This window comes from Amblyomma americanum, chromosome 1 (assembly GCF_052857255.1).
Source record: "Amblyomma americanum isolate KBUSLIRL-KWMA chromosome 1, ASM5285725v1, whole genome shotgun sequence".
In the NCBI taxonomy this organism is placed as follows: Eukaryota; Metazoa; Arthropoda; class Arachnida; order Ixodida; family Ixodidae; genus Amblyomma; species Amblyomma americanum.
The window spans coordinates 104,055,279-104,077,201 of NC_135497.1; the positions used below are offsets into that span (position 1 = coordinate 104,055,279).

The 21,923-nt window shown below is 43.3% G+C and overlaps 1 long non-coding RNA gene across 2 annotated transcripts; it reads right to left on the minus strand.

Moving 5' to 3' along the window:
- Nucleotides 1-1,726: 1,726 nt before the first annotated feature.
- Nucleotides 1,727-21,199, minus strand: LOC144113384 (uncharacterized). 2 transcript variants are annotated; one of them, XR_013310756.1, is made up of 6 exons: nt 20,613-21,199; nt 18,607-18,693; nt 17,321-17,469; nt 13,001-13,142; nt 9,635-9,807; nt 1,727-6,899 (listed from the first exon to the last, which is right to left on the minus strand). It is a non-coding gene; the product is annotated as an uncharacterized LOC144113384 (long non-coding RNA). The 2 variants fall into 2 exon arrangements; XR_013310755.1 differs by having other exon boundaries at nt 1,727-9,807; nt 20,613-21,191.
- Nucleotides 21,200-21,923: the final 724 nt, after the last annotated feature.

Below are 21,923 nucleotides of genomic sequence, written 5' to 3' on the forward strand. Positions count from 1 at the left end.
TACCGATCTTTCACTCTGGCGATTCTGTTCTGGCAAGGAGAACCCAGTTCATCTACTTACAAGAGGCATCTCCATAGACAAGCTGTTGCCATCTATATCCACAGTGGATAAGGGATAAGGCAGGTCAGCCGGGCCAAATTTCGAAAGAAGCCGTACAGCGTGCAATGCCCAATCAAAAATTGGCTACCGTCACACATTCGAAATCAAGATCCAGGATGAGCCTCTATTCAACATCAAGACCTTCAGCTCTTTAATGAGGCTACTGTGATTAACAGCATAGATTTTTAGATACCTGCACAACCTAAACAGGCCCAAAAAGATAGGGGAACGTTCATCTGAAGAAGTCAATGCTGAAAGGCATTTGAATGGCGTCGAGCAAAAGCGCCACTTTGCAGTGGAAGTTAACTGCCTGTTGGAACAGAGAGCTTTCCTTCCAGGACGCTTGATACAACTAAGACCGAGTATCAACAACAAGGGCTTATTACGAGTCCTAAGAAGAGCAACGAGCATAAACGAAATACATGCAGCCAGTTGTCCTATTCTGCTTCCAAAGGATTCGTCGTTGATTACACTTATCTGGCAAGCTCACGCGAAGGTTTTTCATGCTGGTGCTTGTGACACCCTTATGAAGATCCATGAAAGATATTGGATTCCTTGAGGATGGCAGTCAGCGAAGAAACTGAAATGCAAATGTTTTATTTGTTGGAAGGCGCAGTCTACAATATTTGACCAGGAAACCCTTTTACTTGTAGACCTTCCAAGACTGCAGCCTCCTTCCTCATCATTGGCATCGACTAATTTGCAGGACCTCTTCTTGTCCCTAATGAAGATCAGAGGAAAGTATACCTCACTCTTTTTGACTGTACTGTCACAATGGCTGTACATTTCGAACCAGTTGATGACATGACGGCTGTCAATTTCCTTCATGCCTTTTGTCGATTTCTGCCCAGATGGTGACCGTGTTATACCTGTGCTACACGGGCGTCTCCAATGCCTTCCAAACGAATGTCATTTGACTTGACAGCTAAACCTGCGTTGCTACACGACGTCTTTGAACGGCATTCGGTTCACATGACAATCCAGTCGACTGAGCTCCGCGGAGACATTCGAGATTTTGGAATGCCTTCGAGGAGCAAGCGCGACTACTCTCTACCGCAGCGTCTTCGCGCCATAGATGGCAGCATAAGTTTTGAAGAGCAAATACGTTCGTTAAACAATGAAATTCTAAATACTATTTATATACACTACACGGATCTTTTCCAGAAGTTTTGTTAGGAAGCAAATATTTACCGCATACTCTGGAACCCATCGTAGGAAAGAAAGGCAGCCATTTTGGCCCAGTGCCAGTTTTTTCACTTGGTGCTGTTGCTTTTGCTGTGTTTTGTCTTTTTATTTTGTGTGCGAGAGCGTCTGTGTGTACACTTTAGTGAACTTTTTTTTTATTCGGTGAAGTTTATTGCACTTTTTCGTTTTTGTGACACACGCAGGAGATAGAGCCCATTGTAGCAAACAGACCGCACACAAAAAATGGCAGGGCTTTGGGCATCGGCCTCTGTTAGAACAGATGCGTTTAGTAATGAATAAATAGTAAAATTTATTATAAATGACATATTACTTTTAAAAGTAGCAATTTTATAGCGGGCTGTAACTATACAAATTAATTGTTGCTGCTATATTTGTTTAAAACAAAACTTGATGGCAGCAGCACCCCTGTAGCTTGGCGGCAGAATACTGAAGCTTTCGAATGCTTTTGGAATAGTCGTGTAGCACCGTGCGGATCCATCCAGTCCGAATGCCATTTGAAGTTTCGAATGCCGTTCGACTCGAATGTCATTTCAACGTACCCGTGTAGCACAGGTATTAGTAAACACTGACAATGCATGAACTTTCGTGAAATCCTTTAAGCAACTGAAGAAAATATGGAGCATGATTCAAGATCCTGACATTCTCTCCTTCTTCATGGTTTCGAATATAAATGGAAGTTTATTTGCCCAAATTCCCCGTGGTGGGTAGGGTTTTATGGAAGACTTGTGCAGTCAGTAAAGGGTGCTGGGAAGGCAAATGGTCAGCGAGAATGACCTCATTATCATTCTTACAGAAGTGGAGGCAATGTTGAACTCTTATCCCCTCACCTTTGTTTTCAGCAGTGTTGATGGACCCTGCCCTCTTTTTATTGAGTTTTCTGGCTGGACAATGGCTCACATCATTCCCTTTGTTTAGCATGTCAAACACTTCCTGCTCCTCACCAGACCAACTGAGGAACTTTTGACGACTCAGAGAGAACCAATTACAAGCCTTTTGGCCCCACTGGGTTAGAGAATACTTGATTAAGTTGAGAAACATTTCTATGAACCACTCGAAACCCCCCGATCTCATAAAATGGGGATCTGTCATGCTAGTTAATAACAAATGCCTCAGGTATTCAGACATCAGCACGAACACAGGATCTACATCGTGGTCAAGACGAAAAAGTTAGATCGTGCTTGCTGTGACTCCCCTGCAGAACCACTGTGAAACGTCCCACACAACATTTATATCCAATGGAAATCACTTAGCGCAACCTATCTGGTGGAGTTAGAATGGTGGAAATTCGTGTTGCTAACACCAGAAGTCTCCGTCACCGTCATCACTGCAAGTTTGCGTGGTGCTGCACTTCTCCTGGAGCAGTGCTGATCTTCATCAGTCATTAAATGCGTTTGCTCCTTCCTGTCACAGGCATCTAGACTCAGCTCTTTGCAATGCCCACGCACTAGCAAGTAGACCCTGAGGTCCATCACAAGATCTTTGACAATACAAGAACTTGAAGGAGTACAGACAGATAATTTTCGTGGCATGTCTTATGCTCTACAATGATGCGGAAGACACTACTATGCATGAATTGCCATGTGGTATTTGCCTACGACTACTAAAATAAATTACAATCGAATTTTTCTGTCATGCTGTTTTGGTTTCCAATGATAGCCGTACGTCAAAGTGTGGTTATATGTAATGTGAGGCATGGAAAAACGTCCATATAGTCGCTGCTTCATCATTTTAATTCACTACAGTGCTGAAGCCAGCCTTCCTCATGAGCCGGAATGACAATACATGTAGAAGAAGAGATTACATTGCAGTTTTTTCATGCCTGACATGACCTATCAGCTCACTTTGAAGTTACCGTCATCAGTCGGCTGTTGAAAGCGAAACCGACACAGCACGAGAAACAAACTCACTTATGAATTATTTAACGGTCATAGGAGAATATCGCATGGTAATCCTTGTATAATAATGCCTTACAATTCAAGACAAACAAGAAAACACGCAACCAAAAGCTAGGCCTCTAGGTATGCTCCTTTAAGATGTTGATTTCACAGGACACTGCCTAGATAACCTCCCTGCCTTTCCATTATTCGCTATCTCTTTCTTGGGCTCAGATGTTCGATGCTCAGCTAACAGCACATGAACATGGGTTTATCAGCAAGACAGATCTATTAAGGTACATGACCACATTTTTGGTTGTCTTGCCATAGCACTAGACAACTGCCAAGAAAACTAAAAATGCTCCTTCAAAAGCAATTTTTCTTTAGCTAGCTATGTGGCTGCACAGTGTCTGTTGCATGTATATTATATATGATGCAAATGATGAAAGCAGTTTTTTGCATTGGGCTCATGCAGCAAGCAAGTTTGCTTCCAATTTTTCACATGAGAGTATCACTTTGTTTGACCATAAACATTGCACAAAGAAGCACAAAGTGAAGTGATTTGTATGCATTGCATGAAAAGCAACACTGTCCTCCATGTATACCTGCAATCTAGAACAAAGCACCAACTCAAGTAATGTGATTCCAATCATGAGAGAAATGCAGGTCTCACCACAGAGGCGATCAGAATTGTGTTGCACCAGTCTACACCACAGCACCACTGCCATCTTAGGAAAAAATGTTAGCGCCAATACTTTAGTAAGACACGAGTAAGAAAGAAAATGAACAAGATGAGTGCTGATACTGTCAGTGTACAGTTTTAACATGTTTCCTTCAGAATGGAAACAATTTGGCCAGCAACAAGCTTTGTAAAATGCAGCAACCACCTTTCATTTATTAGATTTCATCAGTTGCTTAACCAGATGCCAGACTGTCTTCAGGTGGATAACCTCTAGAACATGAGTGCTAACTACTACTGTTGTAAGAAAAATTTGGTGCTTACACACCTGAAACTATTTTCAGGGCTACTACTCCTGCAGGCGAAGAAATTCAAATTAATTGCACTGATGGTCTTCATGAACAGGCAGGAATGCTTCTTTTCATAGCTTTTATTCATGTCAGGGAAACTGAAACCATATGCTCGGAAGTGTAGTAGTTGAAAATTGAACAAAGGACGTATTGAAAACATAAATACTGCAATGTCCTTTCAGAGTAGTAATCAGCATTACTGATTTTGTCAGCATCACTAAAAGTGTCATACAACTGTTAGCAACAGTTACTTCCTAAGCATTCTACGGATGAATTAACAAAGAAGGAAAAAAGTTCACCCCAAATTTGCCAACAATCTAAATGCTATTACTATATGCCACCAAATGTGCCATGCCAACTATGCCAATAATATGCACGTGCATTTTAGCAAATAGCGTGTTGTATAGTTAAGGCAAAACTACTTGTTGTCTTTTGCTTTATCAGCAGGGTTGGCATCCAGAATCTAAAGCTTCAAAGAGGCACCAACATACAGCAAGCGTGGGAGAAACTCAAGGTTTTGCTGACGCACCAGGCATGGCAGCTGTGAAAACTATATTCACATACAAGCAATCAGACAGGATGATAGCTTATAAGCAAGCTAGTGGCACAGATTTCTTCCAGCTGCGCCACAAAGTGTACACGCATTTCACTTTCATGGCAGGCTACAGCAAGGAAATACTACTTCACTAAGAGTTAACCTGACTACTGATGAATATGCACTGCTGGACCACATGATGAATCAGAACATGCAGCCCCACAGACCGTTCTATTGTTTATACACAGCAGTCAAAATAGGCTCCATGAACTGTTGGCGACACATGCAAAACAGTCGCACCACCACTTTCTCTGTGCTTGCACTAAATGCGTACAACAGTCCAGTGAGAAGAATGGTGATCGAATGTTGGGAATAGAGCACTGCACGGGCCATAATTATTGGCCCGGCCCGGCCTGGGCCTGATAACGTCTACCGCTACCAGCCCAAGCCCAGCCCGGTTTCTCTAATGCCTGGACCTGCCCGAGCCCAAGAAAGCTCTCAACTACCAGGCCCGGCCTGGCCCAACAAGTCGGTGGGCCCGGCTCAGGCCCAAAACAACACAAAAGCTGTAAGCCTGCTACAGAAGCACAAACATTGTTGTTACTATGAATTTCAGTGAAAAAGCATTAGTGCTTGTTAGAACAGAGGTCTAAAATTCTCTAGTGTCTGCTTCTGTTTGAGTTGGTACTTATTTTTTTGCCCAGAACAAAGTGCAGTGCCTTGAATGCCACACAAACCAACTTGCTGAAAATAATCAACTCAAGCCGTTTTCCGTCTCTTAGCTTCGGATTTAATATTTGCAAGCTTATGTCGAACAGGCTGTAACGTTGCAATCGGATCGCCACCGAAACGCAAAAGGTCGCACGAGACTGCAAGCCAGTCAGGTGTCCGCTTGCGTCTGTTCAAACAGCTGCTTCTCCCGCTGTCGCTTGTCTCTTACCATCCAGCAATAACAGAATGCAGGAAGATCAACTGGGCTTGGATATATTACACAATGAAGATGTCAACTACTACAGGTCCCACACTTCACTGAAACTGAGTGTTAATGCGGTCATATCTTAGACAATTCGTTTAGAGAGCTTTTGTAGAATTAATCGTCACAAAATTCGAAAAAAAAAAAAGGACTTGGCAGACAACAGAAAGAAGTCTCATAATTATAATTCCATACATTGTAAAAAGTCATTAGCACAAATACTGAGACTAAAATAGAGAAACTACACTACACGGGTGCACTTATTACATGCACCCTTCAAGGCCCAGATTTGCCCGCATGCACAGTCTCCCCTATGCTCCGGGAAACCCGCGGGAGTACCACAACTAAACAAAACAAATAATACAACAGTTATCAGGAAACACAAGACTCGGTAGTGTCGAGCGCAGAACATTAAAGAGACAAGGCGCATGCTGGGGAGGAGATACGTGTGATGCATTCAGAGCTGAACATCTGGCAGCAAACAGCAAAGACAGCCTCACAGTTCCTGTTCCTCTCAGGATATATTCGAACGAGTAAAGCAAAATGTTGCTTTATTTTGTGCGTGGACGCCGCCGTACTTATGCTTTATGGTTATCGATTTTGTGAAGCTAAGAAGGCGGCAAGCAAAAGTACTGTGTTTGTGACTTTCGGTGCTTCAGAACTTCAGCTTTGTAAAGAGTGGTATATATGCTGTTTTGCCTGATTTATTCTGTTTTCCGCATCATTTTCATTGTTTGCATGCTCAACCTATCATATGACTTATTACTGAAGATTAACAAGTTTGTACTCTGGAAAAAGTAGAAAGATAGCTACAATATTTTCTTGACCTGCAGTTTGTTAACCCCATGAGAACATAAGAAGCGGGCGCTAAGTGAAAGTACGTGCTCACTACACAAGCCTGAGCCTGGCTCAAGCCCGTCAGTATACAGGCCCGAGCCTGGCCCAGGCCCACAACCCAAAGCCCAGGCCCGGCCCGGGCTTTCGGGTGAGCCTGAGCCCGTGTAGTGCTCTAGTTGGGAGTACTTTTTGGAAAGGCCTCTCATCATCATCAGCGTACTTACGTCCACTGCGGGACAAAGGCTCCTCCCATTGATTTCCAATTAGCCTTGTCCTGAGCCAGCTGTGACCACCTTTGGCCAAGCAAACTTCCCGATGATGATAGATTTAAATGGCACAAAGGCGTCTGTGGACAAAGAGTGCCATGGCACAAGGTATTTTCTTCTGTCCCACTTACGGTTGCCTTCTCTAGAAATCCACCTCTTTACCCGAAGGGACCATTGGTTACCTTCTCTTTGCATCACATGCGAATGGTCTCGACAGAAACCTATATAACATTACAAGAATTCGAGAGGTTTATGAAACACAGATTTTCAGTACAAGACATCATACAGACACGACAGCAACTCACAAACCAATACACCAGCACAGGCAGCATAGAGTAAGAATAATTGAAAACTGATGTTAGTCTGCCCAGCACTAAAGCCAATGAGAATCAGGCACCTGGAAACAAAGGGTCTTTTGTTGAAAAGCGCATCATCCTATTCTGTTTGGTCTTTGTGCATTGATTTCTTGGCGAATGTTGTGCTTTTGACGTCGAATGGTTTTTTGAATAAAGTCTTTTGGGTAGCCGTTCATGATTAGTTCTTTGAATATCGTGCATTGTTCTTTTTTTCTGTTAAGTTCTGTGCTGCATAGAACTGCAAAAACACGTCAAAAACGTCAAGAACACAACATTCGCCAAGAAATCAATGCACAAAGACAAACGCCACCACCAAAATACGTCGCGTTACCTTATGTCGGAGGTGTCAGCGAAACCATCGCCCGAATCCTAAAAAAATCAGATCTCAAGTTGCACACGAGCCCACAAACACTGTTGCGCTTTGCCTACCTGTTCCCAAAGACCAGCCGCCGAGAGAAAGAGCCCAAGGCATTGTCTACAAAATTCCATGCGCGGACTGCGACGCAAGCTACATTGGCAAAACCAAAAATTTCAAAGCAAGAATTCGGCAACATAAAAATGACGTCCGCAAATTCGCAAGAGATCGCAATCCAGTAGCCGAGCATTCCGAGGACTCCGACCATAGAATCAACTTTGAAGAAACCCGCATCCTCGGAACCGAAAGAAATTACCAGAAAAGGCTCCTTCTGGAATCCTAGCATATCCAAACCACCCCGAACAACATCAACCACAAAAAAGGTAACCTGCCCCCAGTATATGCCAAGGGACTTCGCTCTTCAACTCAACGAAAAAAAGCCGCCATTCACCACCTCCCTGCAGTGAGCCAGCGTGACTAATAGCCTAAACACCTCCTCCCCCCATACCTCTCTGATTCAGCCTGTCCTATGCCAGCTGTGGCCACCTTATCCCCGCAAACTTTTTAATCTCATTTGTAAACAAACTTCCTGCCGCCCTCTGCTATGCTTGACATCTGCTGGTATCCAGTCCATTACTCTTAAAGACCATCAGTTATTTTGCCTTCGCATTACACGCCCTGCTCAAGTCAATTTCTTTTTCTTGATTTCAACTAGGAATGTCATTACCCTGCGTTTGTTTCCTGACCCACTCTGCCCTCATCCTGTCTCTTAATGTTACACCTACCATTTCCTTTCCATAGCTCACTGTGTTGTCGTCAATTAAAGTTGAACCCTTTTCATCACCCTCCATGTTTCTGCCCCATAAGTAAGTAAGGGTAAGATACAGCTGTTACATAATTTTTTCTCTCGAGCGATATTGGAAAACTTCCATTCATGGTCTGAGAAAGCCAGCCAAATGAGTTCCAGCCATTCTTATTCTAGTTATTTCACACACGTGATCTGGATCTGTGGTCACTAAGTGCCCTAATTACACGTATTCTCTTACCACTTCCAGCAGCTCGCTAACAATCGTAAACTGCTGCTCACTTTCGAAACTGTTCAACATTACTCTGGTTTCCTGCATGTTAATTTTTACACCAATCGTTCTGCTCTAAGTAACTGATCGTGCTTTGCAATTCATCCCCTGAGTGACTTAGCAAGGTTATGTTATCGGCGAATCGCAGATTACTAAGGTATTCTCTATTAACTCTTGTCCTCAGCTGTTTCCCAAACCAGGCCTCTGAACACCTCCTATAAATAGGTGATGAACAGCATTGGTGAGGTCGTGTCTCCTTGTCAGACACCCTTCCTTATTAAAACTTTATTGCTGGTTTTATAGAGGACTACGGTCGCTGTGCAGCCATTATAGATATCTTCCGGGTGTTTTACATAAGGCTCATCTACACCCTGATTAAATAATGCCTGCATGACTGCTGGCTCAGGTTTCAACTCAGTCGGATGCTTTCTCGTTATCCATGAAGGCTACATATAAGGGCTGGTCAATGATTGCGCACGTGTGTGAATACGTATAAGAGTACACCGATTGATCTATATAGGTATCCCTAAACATGACATTTACCATGAGCAGAATGACAATTACTGGGTGATGAACCTTAATTAACCCTACCTCTTCAAAGTTGTTTTAGGTCATTGCCTCCTCAAGTTGCTTTTTAGTGCTTCCTCGATTGATAACATCTCCTCTGCAATGCCAGCTGGTGCACTACTTGGTCATATGGCTTACACACGCATCATATCCTCCTCACATGAAATAATAGGATACTAAAAACGTCCACCTACATAATGCTCCACAGCAAGCAAAGTACTTACATATACCACACACTCAAATATTCGAGACTCGAATATGCACATGCAATGAAGAACCGTCATCAAATACGTATCCAATCAATGTACTACAGCCCCTTCAATGCCATGCTACGAAGTTCATACACTCATAATATTCTATATGATGGCAGCATCTCTTAACAAAGAAAATAATCTGGTCTGTGAATCTCGCTGTTCCTCACCATATCTTCTGCTTATTTAACATGTTTTTAAACAGCTCACCTCATTAATCACCATATCTTGTTCTCCCAGACAACAGATTTCACCGTATATCCCATTCCTTCCCAGTTGCTCACATATGTTCCTGCAAAATATTCTTGCAGCATCTTCTTTCCCCAGCGGAGCTGCTGACTGGAATGGCCTTCCTCGAGACATCACATCAGCAAACTGCTCGTCTAGATGGGAAGAAAGAAGTAATAATTTATCGTTCATGAGAAAAATATTGATATCCTGCTCCCTATGCAATATAGTAATACTTCATTGATATGTAAAAAAAACTGCAAGAAAAACGTATTATTCGGGAAGACATGATCCAAATTAACCGCCTAATTCTTTTTTAATTTGACTGTTGAAAGATGTACAAAAACATTTATTGACAATTTCACTTCACAAAAATGTCAGAATTTCGTGGCACAAGATCTGAAAATATCCTTTTCTAGCGCTCGCAGAATTCAGTCCGCATTTACGCTGTCTTAAGCTCGGAAGGAACTTCGTAGCGCATCCGGTCCGTCGGCGGCAATGACCAAGGTAACAAAAATATCTTTCGTGTCATTTTCGAATGCTTCGCCCCTTTGCACCTAAGTACTGCGGGGAAGCCACCGCAGCAGCAGACTGTCGAAAAAAAGTGAAAATTGGTTTTTGGGATAGGAAATGGCGCAGTATGTCTTACATCTCGGCGGACACCTGAACTGCGCCGTAACGCCTAAGGGATTAGATAAAGGAGGGACAGAGTCAAGAAAGAGGTGCCGTAGTAGAAGGCTGCGGAATAATTTCGACCACCTGGGCGCCTTTGCGCGTCGCCTCCATCTAAACGCGGCCGCCACGGTCGGGGTCGAACTCGGGTACTCCGGATCAGTAGCCAAGCGCCCTAACTGCAGCGTTTCAGCTTTTAGCGCGTAGAGCTGACGTTCGGAGAAGCCGTACGCGCTGTCACACTAATTCAGGATTGGTCATAGCTCATGACATCAGAGCTTAGTCAACCAATGTGAGCGAGGTATGACGTCAGACACGGCCAAAGAGTCGAGTCGCATGCATCCGTCTCGGGGCCATTTTCTTTTTAAAAAGCGCTCCTTCGCCGCTTCTCTATCTGCCACCCCCCCCCCGCCCCACCCCCCAAACTAGGTCATGCCTCCCTGTCAGATGACTCGACGTGTCAACCAGAGAGCAGTGAAAACTTTCCACATGCTGACTGTTGCGCAGCTGGCACCCCACCAGCCCGGCCAACCACTGAGTACGATTCAGAATCACATGCCATGTCATGTGACAGGGTGCATGACCTGGCTGGGGGGGTAGAAAATCGGCGAAGGAGTGCTTCTCAAAAAGATTGTGGTTAGTGGGGGTTTAACGTCCCAAAGAAACTCAGGCCATGAGGGACGCTGTAGTGAAGGGCTCCAGAAATTTCGACCACATGGGGTTCTTTAACATGCACTGACATTGCACAGTACACGGTCCTTTATGCCGGGATCGAACCCGCGTCTTTCCGGTCAGCAGCTGAGTGCCATAACCACTGAGCCACCGCTGCAGCGCTTCTGAAAAAGAAAGAGGCTCCGAGACAGATGCAGACGTACACTAATGGCTTATTTATTAATTTGCTTGTAAATACTGCGAGCCATGATTGTGGACCAAGCAGGAGGGGCACACAACTGAAATATAAAAGTCATAAAACCACCAGCCGCAACAGCTACAGTCATATACAGGACATCACAACAACAATAATAGGAGCCATACAAAAAATCCTCCATCTCCTTTATGAAATATTTCGATTTACAAAAAAGCCGAAGGAAGAAGATTCCACTCCATGACAGTAATCCCAGGGGTTCATGATAAATTGGGGCTAATGAATGCTCGTGTAAAGTTGTGTTATTGTAATGCTTGCGAATTTCACCCAATTGAGAAGATCAGTACAACTCTTAACAATGCACTGTAGGAGTGTGGCAGATACTTTCCAGTCACTTTGGAAGTGCAATGGTGCGAGTTATAGATAAAAACACCACCCTAAGGATGTAATTTTCTTTACAGACCGTATCCATTTTACTTTGCCAAGCTTTGTCGCCAATTTCGCAAAATTGGGAAGCTCTGGCTTCAGGTTTCCTGAGATGAAACGTTGAAGTAATGCTAGACCTGTAACTTTTCTCCTTACTTCTAAGGACTGTAAATTATTCTTTAGAATTAATAATGCACTTGAAGAATCTGTCCTTCTATATTTACCATAAATAAAATGAACTGCTTTTCGCTGTACACGCTCCAGTTGAGCACCGACTTTTTAATTATGTGGATCCCAGACTGCTGCTGCACACTCAAGTCGGGACTTAATACAAGCCTTGTGTACCGTGATTCCAGTAATGATGGGAGAATTTCTAAGTTTTCTTTTAATAAATCATCATTTCTTCATTGCGGATGAGGAGACGTTAGAGCAGATGTGAGGACCAAGTGAGGTTGTTAGTGAGGGTTACTCCGAAGTATTTATAGCTCTCCACTTCTAAAATATAAAGGTTGTGAAGTATATAACTACATAACCTGGGAACTTTTTTCCTTGTGATTTGTAACAATATAGTTTTATCTTTGTTAATATTCACACCCCCGCACACTCACCATTTTGTGATTGCTACTATCGTTTTTTGTAGTGACAAGTATAGTTATAATCACTTATTATATCCTTGAAAACAACACAGTCATCGGCAAACAGCTTTACAAATACATTGTTTTCTATTTGTACTTGTGGAGTTGCGAAGGAGGGCTAAGTGACTTCTAACGCTGGCGCTTGCGGCTTCCTAAGAGTTGGTTAGGAGTTTGCAATTTTTAAGCAGCGTTTCCCAGCAGCGCCCCGCTCGTATGTATGCGCGTCGCTGGGGTTTATAATTTATGTCGCGTCCCCGCAAAAACGGCTCTCTTGAGTGCTAGCGCAACATTTTTATTTTTGAGGTTGTTGGCGACGGTGGTGGCGGTGGTAGTGGTGGTGGTTCTTCGTCTCCTCGCACCTAGGAACCGCAGAGAAGGCACCACGGTGGATGATTGCATGCCGCTGCATTTCAGCTCTTTATGTCCCGTGCCTTCATGTTTGGTGCACTTGTATGTTTGCGCATGTGCGGGTTGGTCAAGAAATGTAACATGCGACCACGATTTGTCAGAATATTAAACATAGGAGCCGGAAAAGCATGTTAACCGCTAACACATTCCCCAGAAAAAAAAAAATAGTGCGACTCTATGGGAGATTTTTAATGTCCGTGATTTCGAGCGTACGAACTGGTAAATTGAACGAACTGGGAATGTATCAACGCGGTTTTGCTGTAACTATAAATGGCGGGACCTGTCGAAATAAAATGATAATAATATGATAAAAGATGGTTCTTAACCATCTTAAGCACACACCCTGCACATCACAGCCACAAGCTGTAAAAGCACTTGCAGCTGCATCATTCTGATAGGTATGGCTTTGTCTTGGGACTCCACAGATTCTTTGTTGAACTAGGCAGGATCTGGCACTGCTCCACATTCCAAGCCTGCTTGCTACCTGTATTAGGAAACGAAATATGTACAGAACATATAATGAGATTAGTTTTAAGCATTGGAAATAGAATGATGATAACAGATAGTAAGAGCAAGTAATTCACAAGGTTCACCTCTCTAATGCTAGCCTTTGTCCTTCCCAATTCAAAGGGCAATGTGGGTAGCGCAGACAAGAGTCTGAATGGTACGTGGCTCCTTTAGGTAGCATTCATGAGCAGAACCACAAGTGTCTCAATATTACCATAACTGTCTTGACCATAGCAGATTTACCATAAAAGAAATGTTAACACTGAGAACAAGCCCTAGTTAGCTATAGAAGCTTCAGAGCTGCAACCTTTCAGCATATTCATAGTCCATCATAGTAGTGAAGCAGCTAAAGAGATTAGCTGCTAAAAACAAAAGTCCATGGTTAAAAACTAGGCAGCAGCAGCTATCTTTCTCATCGAGGTGAAACACAAAGATATCAGTGTGTATGTCACATTCACCACCATCATCAGCAGGCTACATACACAGAAGGGAAAAGGACTCTTCCACTGATACCCAATTTGCCCTGTTCCGCAGAAGATGTGGCCATCCCATCAAATGTTCAGATCGCATTTGCCCATCTATCTTTTTACCGTACCTGACTGTTTCCCTAGCCCTGGATTCCACTCTGTTACATTAATAGATCATCGGTTATCTGTTCTGGATGTTACGTTTGTCTGGTCCAAGCCCATATCTTCCGCTTGATTCCACTAGGATGTTGATAACTCAAGTTCAATCTCTAATACAATCTGCTGTTTCCTCTTAATGTCACCCACATCACTCACTCTCCTTTCCATAGATCTGTGTGCTGGGTTAATACAATATAAGCATTCTTCCCTATACTTGAGGTCGTGAAGCACTCTTGTATAACGAATCTCTACTGTCCTTCCAAAAATCTCGAGTTGCTTGTCTCCTGCACTTTTCCCTCTGTTTGTGACATATCCTCTATAATCGCTTCAGTTTAAATGAAAATTTCCATTTCCTTGTTTGCACCATTTCCTGCATTAGTATTATAATTTTGGCTACCATATAAGTTCACGTGGAAAATGGTACAAAAAATTGCTTCTACCATACGAATTGCAGTGAGCCTCTTTCCAGAATCCCCAAGAGCACAAGCATTTATGGGATACAAACTGATTAATGTCAGGATCAACCTGTAAGAGCAGCACACATCAAGAAATGCACACAGAATTTTTCTGCTGTCTTACCTACCATATTTAAATTTCTCACGGCACTGTTGCCTTTGTCCCTTCTACAAACATGTATCTCTGCACACGCCTAATCCAGACTTTGCTCCTTTCAGGCTTTCTGGGTGCTTTAGTGCTTGCTGAGTTCTCTTCATGTTAGTACAATTTTTTACTTTGCATAATTACCTTCCACATATAAATTTTGATGGTTCTGCATGTTCTACCTTATCTAAGAGGTCTGAGACTTTCATGCGCTACCACTTCATAGTATGATGCATCTTGTTTCCTTGGAGAGCTTGCCAATATCCTACCTAGCTAGCGTACCTCCTACTTCAACTGAGCGCCGTGGAATTATGCTGGGAAGGTCATCACATTTACCTTCTTCATGACAACTTTCCTCCACTCTATTCAATTCAGGCTGATTCTAGACATCACGACTGTACAGTCACTACACCTTACCTCCTCTAGTCCTTCTACAGCCTGCATGGTGCCAGGAAGGGCATTCATTGTCAAGTCTTTTTCATTATTTGTCTCCCCACTCAGTCACTCCATGTTTACCTTTTGTTTGCATGCCTGCTTCTTTCGAACTTCCATACTTTGACTTCGAAGTTGCCCATCAGTACAGTGTAGTGCATTCTTACTAAATTCAAGGCAGAGAGGTTAGCCTGTGCTACGATTCTCTAGTATCATCATCATCATCATCATCAGCCTGACTACACCCACTGCAGGGCAAAGGCCTCTCCCATGTCTCTCCAATTAGCCATGTCCTTTGCCAGCTGCGCCCACCCTATGCCTGCAATCTTCATAATCTCATCTGTCCACCTAACCTTCTGCCGCCCCCTGCTACGGTTGCCTTCTCTTGGAATCCACTCCATTACCTATAAGGGCCAGTGGTTATCTTGCCTTTGCAGTACATGCCCTGCCCAAGCCCATTTCTTCCTCTTTATTTCGACTAGGATGTCATTAGCACGTGCTTGTTCCCTCACCCACTCTGCATGCTTCCGGTCTCTTAATGTTACACCTATCATTTTTCTTTCCATGGCTCCAAGTATAAGGCTAAGTATAAGGCATAGTATAAGGCTGGAAAATTACAGCTTAGGTTTACATACTATTTATTTATAAACCTCATTTTCCATATTTAATTCATCACTGATATGACATCTTTACATTTCCTTTTAACCACCTTGCCAGTGACTGGGTGTTGGTGCACAGGCTCGCAGTATCTTCAACTTTCGGTTTTTATTAATCTTGATTATAATGACAACCACCTCCTTATGTACCCGTTATTTAGTGTATACATTGCATCAGTCCTCATAACATTGTTAAGCGCTGCGATGTCCCATTCACTGCCCGATATTCTTCAAAAAGAACAATTAGGCAAGACTCACTGGATAAGATTCTTGCATTGAACACTGACAAGTTTAGTTTCTAGTGGGGACTCTTATAAAAATATCTGATAGCATTTTACGACAACCAATGGTACCGTGGAGCACCTTGTAAAGGAAAGCAATATCCTGCTTTTCTCAGCGCTACCAAAAAAATAGGAAATAAGTGAGACGCAACTATGAAAGAAATGCTCACTGAGTGAAGAGCTATATAAGCATGCTCCCTCCACAGAACAGGAATTGGCCATTGATACTGTACTTGGCTGCCACCGCCGCCTTTGTGGATTTGTGAGTTAACCCTCGGCCCTCCGTCCCCAGTGGCTGTGGATGAGCTGACCAAGGTGGCGGTCATGCCTCCGATGTAGCGAAAGGTGCTAAGAATTGTTGGATCTGGACAGGCAGTCATCGAATACAAGCCTGAGAAAACAAGCTGTCTTTTAACGAAGACACACTGGCCATTGTAATCTCATCAACAGACTTCTATATCTACGCTACTACAAGTATACAGATTGTGACATGTATTTATCTTGTTTGTTATTATGATTTTTCTTGTTGTGCACTGATGTTTTTTCTATCTATCAGCACAAAACTGGAGGTGGCTGCCACTATTATTACGTTTTCATTGCCATCTTTCCTTCTTTTGCACACTATATCCACTGTGTCATTTAACTTCTTGTGTGTATCGTAGTGGTCTTCTTTGTCCATTGTAGTGCTCTTCTTGTAATGTGCACTGTCCTTGTAGACTGCTGTGCTGTTGTTTTGCAAGTGAAACAACATTAAAAAATAGCCTCACTGACCCTCTGAGTTGTTCATTACGAATAGGCAGCATAGCATGTGCAATTTCAGCCCTGAACAGACTTTGTTTTTAACCAGTGGTTGTTTTCAAACATTTGAAAGCAGTCGCTCTTTCACATGAGGCAGGCACTCTAACCGGTGCAAGGTGATATCAAGTGCACATCAAAACAGCCTAGGAAGCCTAAAATTATCCAGAGCCATCCATTACAGAGCAATTTATAGACTAGTTGCTGCTTCGACATTGTAGAGACCAAACTCATTATTTCTATCTCTATCTTTTTACGTTGTTAAGATGCTCTTCACACGGCTGCAGTGGTTTTAACATTTTACCAGCACGTCATAGCTGAGTTATACAGAGGTGCCGTAAGAAACAAATATTAATGCCATTGAAACTTTATGATGCATTAAAAACATAGACATTTGCTGCAAGTTGACAGATACATACTTTCATGATGCCTAGCAGAGGAACGTGAAGCACGAGTTGCTGCATGCTCTGAGTTTGCGCAAGTATTGGTGATCATGCTCCTAGTGGGTAGGAATCAAGAAATTGTAGCTATCTTGCTCAGTAATTTTCGGACATATGTATGTCAATGCCTGAGGATCTGTGCAACACAAAACAGATTAAACTTCTTTCACCAGCATCAAGAAATCTATGTAACCACACAGTACAATTCTTTCAGCTCCCAATTCTAAGCTTACAAAACTGTTAGCAACTATGTAGTACCATAAAAAGTTAGATCCCATGGGAGTGGCTGCCGCAAAAAATCTATGTCTAACATTCCATAGCTCACCTTTTGAACACAGAAATGAATGAAACAAGTTGCACTGTAACATCTGCTCCAGTGGACGAAATTTGTGGCAAGCATCTCTGCAGGCATGATGTTTGCATTGGCTTTGGCATATGTGGAGACTGTTCCTTGAAAGCACTTATTCCAAGGGCCTGCATGACCAGAGATGGTACACTCTACACAGTGCTCTGACGGCATTGACACACCCACCTAGACTCCACACTGTATACAAAAACCATCCCTAAAATACACACACATAAATCAGTGCACAGGATTTTGCAAAAATGCATCAATGCTTCTGCTAAAAGCACACCTGCCTTATTCTTTACTTGTGGAGGAAAAAATGGGCCATTTCTGTTGGTTATTATTTTTCGGCAAGATTCATAACATAGACACAGTTATATGTGTCATGTGCTTTATTATAAAATCCATTTCAAGCAATAAAATTAGGTTCTAGAGTGTAATTTATTATTTAATACAACATTTGGCAAAGAACATGTCAACAGTACTTATATGCTGTAAGATGAAAAGCAAGTATAATTTTAAATTGCTTAAATATTCAAAATGTTTCCTGTTAGTTTGCCTGAAAAGCATGAAAATTTCAGTGTTCTAGATTAAAATTTGGGATCACAGGGTCTGTTGTGGTGCAGATCACAGTGATCACTGGGTCTGTTTCAGCGCAGATGACACGAGTTTGAATTGAGTGGCTCAAATGATCCAATATATTTTTTCTCGGCAACAAATGCGTCTTTTGGGGTTGGACAAACACCAACATAGCCAGAAAGAGCCATAGAATCAATTCTTATGGAGAACAAGAATTGCAAGTTGTCGTCTCTGTGTCTGTTTAAAGAAAACAAACTTGCTGAAAATGTATAACAAAAAAAATTATTTACACTTAGTCTGCTTATGAGTGGAAAAGCGAAAGCCAAAACCCTTTCCGTGTCCTTTCTCCCTCCATTTTTTATTCTTTCTATTTTCTTCAAATTTCATATTTGTTTTTTATTGTTGTTTTTATTTCAATTTTGTGTTATTTCTGTATTTTTATTTTTACCACTTATTTTTATTTTGCCTTTTCTTCTAACATTTTTAATATTCCTTTGATTGACAAGTGGGACGGACATTTCGTGCACACGTTTCCTGCAGACAGGCCTTGCGCACACCCATGAGCCAAGGCTTTTTCCTTCATATATCAAATTTAAATGCCTAAAATCTACACACAAATGCAAAGCACAGTTTCAGCTTGAAAGCTTTTCCAGATGAAAAAAAGAAACTTAACTGCCCAGACTCACATGGCACAGGAGCAGTTTCTTTATGTAAAACAGACGCAGGAATGCAACATTCCCATCAAAGCAGGAAAGCGTCTTCTGGATATGACCCTGCAATGAATAAGACCAGAAAAACATGCCTGCTTCACTCCAGCAAAGATGCAGTACTTAATAAAAGCTGAATGATGCTCGCGAAAATAAGCGAGCCCATAAACGGCCATCCTTGCACGAGTAATATGTTTATTAATCAGCTTAAGAGTTCTTGCTCAGGATGTCAGTGGAGTTGTTGTATGCTACCGGTGGGATTAGCCTTGCTTGTTCTGCCAGCAGTTGCTCCACCGTAGCGTCACTTATATGTTAATAATGACCTAAAACCTGTCGGACCTGCCCCGCTATGCGCACAGTAACTTATAATAGTCATATTCCACTCCCGCAGTCACCATCTATGCACATATTCAGGATGTGCACTCACACTTATTTATGTTCAATCAAATGATATGCTAGTACTGAGAGAAAAATTGCAGACTATCGCGTCATCAAGATTTGATGTAAGCATGACATGCTTTGCAGTACCGGCGTATCATTGTCTAGGTTGGTTTATAGATACGGTGCTAGCCGCATTCTCTCAGGGCACCTCCCTGGCGTGGCTCACTGCTTAACGGACCCGTTCAGCAATGCCAAAATGGCGTTACTTTCCACCGGCAATGTGTACACTACCGAGGGACTTCCTAGGCGTTTCTAACAACGCTCTTATCTAACGCGGCAAAGAAGAAAAGCACGAATGCTTGCGCAACACTCCCAGAGGAGCAGTCACGGATGCATGCGAGGTGCCCGATTCCACTGTCCAAGTTTTAACAGGAATGCGGAAAGGTCATCTCTGCAACTGCGGGGTCGTGCACTTATACTGGGCACAGGCCATATCGCGATGCTGTTCAGTATCAATTGCATGTTCCTGGCTATCCACAACACGATGATCATTGCAGACCTCCGAGCAATCGTCACAAGACATGCGCAGTAACGTGCGTACGGATGTATTAACTTCAACGCAAGCGTTAGTTGCATCCGGTTCTACTGGCTGACATTGGTGATCGGCAGATCTAGTGTGACCAGTTTCATCACTGGAAAACAGAAAGTGACCAGACGTGTCAATTTAGGCGGGACATGTCCTTGTTCTGCAGGTCTGGTCCCGCCGTTCCGCCAGCATGCTTGCGGGACGGCATTTTGTCCCGCCTTCGCTACACTGGCTACACCTGCTCTGCCTAGCTCCACCAAACCAGCCTATATAATGGAAGAAACAATCCCTAGGCAGGCGCTCATAACTCCAGAGTTCAGTCACATCGGTCTTGATGAGAATGCTTTATTTGACGAAGCCTGTAACGTTTCACATTATGTCACGACTGAAAAACTTGAGGAATGGAAGAGCCAGAAGAAGCCGGACAGGGAACGGCGGGTGGATGTTCTCCAGCACTTTGAGACGAAAGATGTGCCGTGCATCATGAGGGCAATTATATATTGAGTACTGCATGTGCATGCCAGGAATAAATGCACCAGTGGGGAGGGCGCTTTTGTTGATGAACAAGCTGTGGTCTGCAGAGAAGACGCAGTTTCAAGTGACGACACTTAAAGCGCTGCTCATGCTCAAAGCGAATGGGCACATGACATGTGAACCGTACCACGGACACATCTACAAAACTGGATTGCTGCAGAAAATCCATTCAAGCCAGAAGTATTAGATGTTTGCGCCATCTAGGCCAAAACTGGAGGAAAAGAAATGCTGCATGATATGGACAGAAAAAAAAAGTGAATGTCTAAAATACTACCCGTGCCATTCAAAGGCCCCCCACCCACGTCCCGCTTATGTCCCGCTTTGGGGTCTGGGGAAAATATGGGCACTTTACGCAAACGCCAAAAGTTCGATGCATTCGTCTACGCGCCGGTTCGTCAGCCGTCGAATCTGCCGCCACTGACTCATCATCTTTGACGCATCCGAGACACGCTCCTTTCCGAAGAAAGACGAACCGAATACTCACCACTTTAGAGGTTTGCTGCCGCCATTTCAGCTGTCTTCGAAGATGCTCGACTGAAAACGTTAGTGCACTGCAAGGACAGACCTCGACCGATATGAAGATTCATGCACCGTTCAACCGGGCTTGCGCAAGCAACAAGTGCGGCCGTGTCGTGCCTTCTTGTTCTCTGTCTTCGTTTCTTTGCGCAGTTAAACATGATTCCCTACCACCTCGCCCAGTTTTCCGTTCTTATCAACAAGTACCCCAAGTTGCCCATGTACGCATGACAAGTACGAAAACATTGGCGACGAACAGACAGCCAGCAGCTCGCATTGGCTTCATGAGGCTTGTCGAATACCAATTTTGTTTGTTCGTGATTTTCTATAGGAGCCACTCTACTATAAGTCTTGAATACTGAGGAGCATGTGGCTCCCGTAGCGCACGGGAACGATGAAAGCCGTACAGGTAGCTGGCAGTAAGAGTGTAGTACGGTGGCATAAGCGTTCCTGTAAACGCTTCCAGCGGGAGGATATGCAGCGCGTAGTATGCACCTCAGAAGTAAACCGGTGAATTGTTCGAGCTGAAATTTCGCACAAAAAAGGCATTTGGTTGGCAGAATTGTTTTATACCAGATTTTTTTGGGTACCTGCCTTAATCGACAAGAAAAAAGTCTGTTATTCGTATCGTCTGGGGCGACGAAGAAACGAATAAGGCCGCTTTTTCAGCGAGTGCACTGGTGGCGCCATCTCGTTTCTTTGCCCTAGGTCCTGGAGATTTGGCAGAAGAAGTGGGGGTTGTTTTTGCGGGAGGTTTGAAGATGCTGTACAATGAATGTTTTCACACACGCACGCACGCACGCACGAACACACACGCACGCACGCACGCGCACACACACACACACACACACACACACACACACACGCGCGCGCGCACGCACGCACGCACGCACGCACGCACACACACACACACACACACACACACACACACACACACACACACACACACACACACACACACACACACACACACACACACACACACACACACACACACACACACACACAACAGTTACGAAGAAGTCACTACGAACCAGAAGTTATACACTTATAAATTAGACTAACATGCTTGAAAACACAAGGGCTTACTGACGTTTCGACTGGGGACGTCTTCATCACAGTGGTACTCAGGTATATGCTTTTACACCAACAACTATCAATGCCACTTTTACATAAGGTCAAGAACAAGGCAGAGCATGCACTGGATGCGATATCAGTATCGCGGGTGATGGTGTATATGTCAATGAAAGATACATTAAAAATTTAGAATACCTAAACG